This window comes from Calidris pugnax, unplaced genomic scaffold, assembly GCF_001431845.1.
Source record: "Calidris pugnax isolate Ruff unplaced genomic scaffold, ASM143184v1 scaffold17, whole genome shotgun sequence".
Lineage (NCBI taxonomy): Eukaryota > Metazoa > Chordata > Aves > Charadriiformes > Scolopacidae > Calidris > Calidris pugnax.
Window position 1 is genome coordinate 6,552,251 of NW_015090794.1, and position 4,705 is coordinate 6,556,955.

The following is a 4,705-nucleotide window of genomic DNA, read 5'->3' on the forward strand; positions in this document are numbered from 1 at the left end:
GGCAGTCGATGCAAGAAAACCTACAGCTATTTGTGAAATCATTATCTGTTCTATATATTCAAGACACAGCAGGGGGAGCCGGTAGCAGGTTTCAAGGACCAGAAGCAGAGATTTTCATTTTATAATGAATATTATGTTCTTACTGTAACTCCTACTGCTTGATTTTTAGAGCCTAGAATCCCCCCACTCCCACTTTGAGAAGTGGCTCTGGCAGAATTAGGAGGCAAATGACCTGACTTGCTGCTGACTTGAATCCTGCCTCAGCATCCCCATCCCTCAATGGGCCTTTGCAATGGCTTCCCCCTTGCTTTGTGAGCTGTCAGTCAGGAATGCTGAAACAGCCAGCTCTCAAACTGTAACATATGGCAAAACTTCCCTGGTTTGGGCGGACAGGACAAAGTGTCACAAGAAGTCAGCATAAATAGCACTGTGAGACCACCGTGCTGGGCTCACAGGACCAAAGTGTAAAGAGATTTATTTAGTTATGTGAAAATGCAAATAGGTTTTTGTTAAGTATGTAATTCTGTAATTTTAATTAAAATCCTGTGAAATAATGGCCGTGCTTGCCTAAATAATTTTTGAAACTCTATCTCTTAAGCACTGATACATCTCTAGACATTGGCCTTCTGTGCTCCGGGAAGCCGAGTTACAGAGAAAGATATCAGCCTGCTCGTATTTAAGAAAGGTGAAGAAAGTGTCGGCTCTTCTTACAGAGCTTATTTCAGAGCTGACACTTGCCAGTTAAAGTTAGTCTTTCCTTCCCTTGCACCAGAAAAAATGACAGGCAGTCCCTTGTACTTGTGCTCTGCAATGGCACCAGGCCTCCCCAGGGGTAATAGTACATACAGCTGGAGCTCAGAACAGAAGAGAAACACCATTTCTGATTTTTAAATGCATAAGAAATTTGCATCCAATTTCTATGCTTATTAAAACAAAATATCTTTTCTCTGTGTACATACAGGCTTTGCTCCTCTAGTGGCAGAGAGGGCCATTTCAGATGGGCTGGGAATCACGGGCGCTGGTTTTAACTTTGTCAGGCCTGGCTGCACAGCAGGAAACAACAACCCAGGCCCCAGGTATGCACTTAACAAACTCTTGAGTTTGCCTGCTAAGAGAAATCATCCAGTCTGTCACATATCGTGTATTGAGGAAAGGGGGGAGAAGGGCCTGGGCAGCATCCCATCCCCTCCTTCCGGAAGGAGCAAGCCCCATGGAACAGAATGGAGCACATGAACGTGTTTCCTAATCACTGCTGTAGAAACCACTTCAGTGCAGCAGACATGAGACCATAGCAACAGAACAGTTTCTTTTCATGTAAAGCTCCTATTACTTTCTTTTGTGCCTGAGTGGGCTGAGAAGGAAGGCTTGGAGTGGGAAATTGTTGATGGTTTACAACAACCCTATGCTTAGCAAGAAAAAACAAAGCGTAGCTAGGCTCAGTGATGAGAGACCTGTGAGGAAACTAGAGTCTTTGTGATGGGGATTTAATTATTCTGGTATTGACAAAAATGAGAATTAAAGGAGGAATCAACCTGCTGACTTCCATAGGCAGTAAAAAACAGGTTTATCCTTCACTGTTTATTGAGCTTTTAGATATGATGAATTCAATAATGGTCCAATGGGTGTTTAGTGCTTTATGATAATATATCATTGGGCTTAAAGTAATCATGGTCTTAGGTTATAAAGGTGACAAATAAGACTTCACACAGCATCTTGTTGCTAAACTGAAATATTCCCAGAAAGATGATGGGAGAGGAGGGGGGAGAACAAGGAAAAAGTGATATTTAAAGCAAACAGAGTAAATAATGCAATCATGTTGATCCCAGTAATAGCGAACAGTTAAAAGTGATGATGGAAGTTACTGGAGTAAAGCAACAACATATCAAATACAGACAGAAAGCAATTACAAAAGGTATAATAGAAAATAGAAAGGACAAGCTAGTTGGTGTAAAAAGCTCACAAAAGCTCTGTAAAACATTCAAGGGGGAAAAGTTGCGTTTGCTAATAATAAACCATGAAGGCTCAGGGAATGCTAATTAGCATAGAGCAGCTCTTCATTTGTACGAGGATGTATGGGCCTGTTCCAGGTTTAAATAAATGACTGAATGACAAATTGGTGTTCTTTTAAAAGTAAAAAAAAAAAAATTACAGAGTTCTGGCATCAGTCAATAATGCACCAGAAATAGATTTACTGGATTTTCAGAGACATTCAGAGATTTTCTAAAGCCACCAATCCATCTGCAATGTCTCAGCACATATCACATGAACCCATCGTTTGGTGTGATTTGAGCCAGTGCTGCTGTTCTCAGTTCAGGAAATTTGGTGCCTTTCAGGCCTTTCCTACATCACTCATTTTATTGCATTTGCCTTTGCAAGAAGCCCAATTTAAATTACTTTCAGACTGGAAAAAATAGAAATACAGATACCATAGAAAGTAGAGAATGCTGAGCAGGAGGGAAATTAGACATCGATAATCTCAGGGTTCAAGTCCACATTCAGCCTCAGCTTTTCTGGACAGGTCAGTTTCTTAGATGTCTAGTAGGATTTCCAAAGCCATCTTACCTTCAAAAGCCTCAGCGCTTAGTCCATGTTTCCTCAGCAGAGAGCTGAGAAGGGTACTCATTACTTACTAAAATTGCTAATTCTACAGTTGCAGTTTCAGTATCTGAAGAACAAAACTCACACAGGGAAGAACAGCAGTAGGAATCAAGTTATGATCTCAGATGGGTGTTGCTGAAGGTCCACAGCAACACCCATCTGTTTCACAGGTATAGACATATTAGCTGTTCGCAGGTATAGACACAAGGTTTCACAGTATAGACATATTTGTTGATAGAAAGCAAAATATGTAAGGATAACACCGTAGTATCGAACCGCCATATCAGAAGATGGTGGGTTTGCTGTCAGCCTTGACTGAATTAATTTTCTTTTCTGTCTTTCTTTGGCGAGTTAGAGAAGTTGGCAAGGATCATAGCTAGTCTGCTGCGTTAAAAATAACCTGGTAGGAGGTCAGGCGCCTTGATCGGTATATTGGCACATGAAGCAGTAACATTCATTTTAGAGATTTCCTCCTGAAATCCTGTCCTCTGCAGGAAGGGAAGCACTGAGCTGGCTGGCACGTTGGGCACTTCACCCCCCGTGCAGCCCCAAATTGATCTACAGACCCAGTCTCACACTACATGATCATATTCACCCGATGCGTTCAGAATTAAGAAAAAACAAATGAACACTTAGCCCCAAGAATCCGATTCATACAACTGTGTATCTTACATTAAATAGTGCATCTCAGCAAATATTGAAATTTAGATTTTAAAAATAAATGCAACAAAAGACTTACCTATGAAGAAACCTGTCCTTCTCCACCATTACCGAGAGTGCTTATTTCTCTGTCTTAAGTATTTGTTTTCTTGATTTTAAGCACTTTTTTTTTTAATTGCTGTATCTTTTTTTTAACATTGCTGCTTACACATCAAAAACACTTGTTCATGGAATCTGACAGCCATCTAATAAAGATGACACTTTAGAAACTAAGCTGAACCATTTATAATGAAATTGTAAAATTCAATATTAATGTTCCATTTCATTCTTAAACAACAGAATTCTGTGCATCGCTGATGAGCCAACCAAATATATGTAATATTCATCATTGCTTTCAATAGAAATATCAAGTAACATGCAATGCCATCTTTATCCGGAGGGCTTTACTCTCGTTTCCAACAGAATTCAGCCATTTGCCCGTATTTAGTTCACCAAGCAAATGAATTAATCACTCTTTCACTACTGTGCCTGCAAAAAATAGTAAACACTGAGCCTTGAATGTTTTCTAGTAGGAGTCAACATCTAAATGTTGGTCCCATTCTGCATTTAATCTCTATATTAACCTAAATCAATTAAAGATGTAACTAGCAGCATTAACTGACACTTTCAATAGGAAATACTGAAGGAGTCTGCCACCGTGTTCATAGGGATGCTCCCTCCTGTGCCCCCATCAGACTGCTCATGGGTAGTATGTGCAGAGCTCTGCCTGTCCTGGCTTTATGCATGTGGCTCTGGGGATGCGAGAGACCGCTGATTTTTCTGCTTGGGTCTGTGTATCTGATTATTGGTTTCTAAATATAACCGAGATATAACAGAGATACTGATTTATTGACATTTAGTATGTCAGCTCTGCTTTAGAAAATTATGTCACGCGTTAGTTTTCCCCATATTCTCCCAGAGCACCATGACTTCTCTGGCAAGTGAGAAACTGCAAGCTATAGTTTTTGTTAGAAATAAACACTTCAAAAGCAGAATAAACCTCAAACACAGTGCTGGGAGCAAGTAGACCAGCAGTGTGTTGCAAAGAAAATTTTGAGAAGAGACACTGGGCAAATCCTAGGTTTAGAAGTAAGCATTAAATTAGCAAGCATTAGCACTTTTTTTTTTTTTTAAATTTCTCTTTTTATTAGCAACATTTTCAATGTTTAAGGTCAATCATCAGCAAGTCCCACAGTTCAGAGGTCAGAACATCTGGTAGTCCCCTCAAGGCACACGGACACATGCATTTCTTCCTCATACATTCCCCCAAAGTAGTAATACCTTTCTTTACATTCACCAGCTTAAAATAAAGATGTATTGAAAATACACAATTTATAATAAGTCTTACAACACTTTGTTTTTTCCCCATATATTTCATCACAGCAATATAAAATTCAAGGTCATTAAG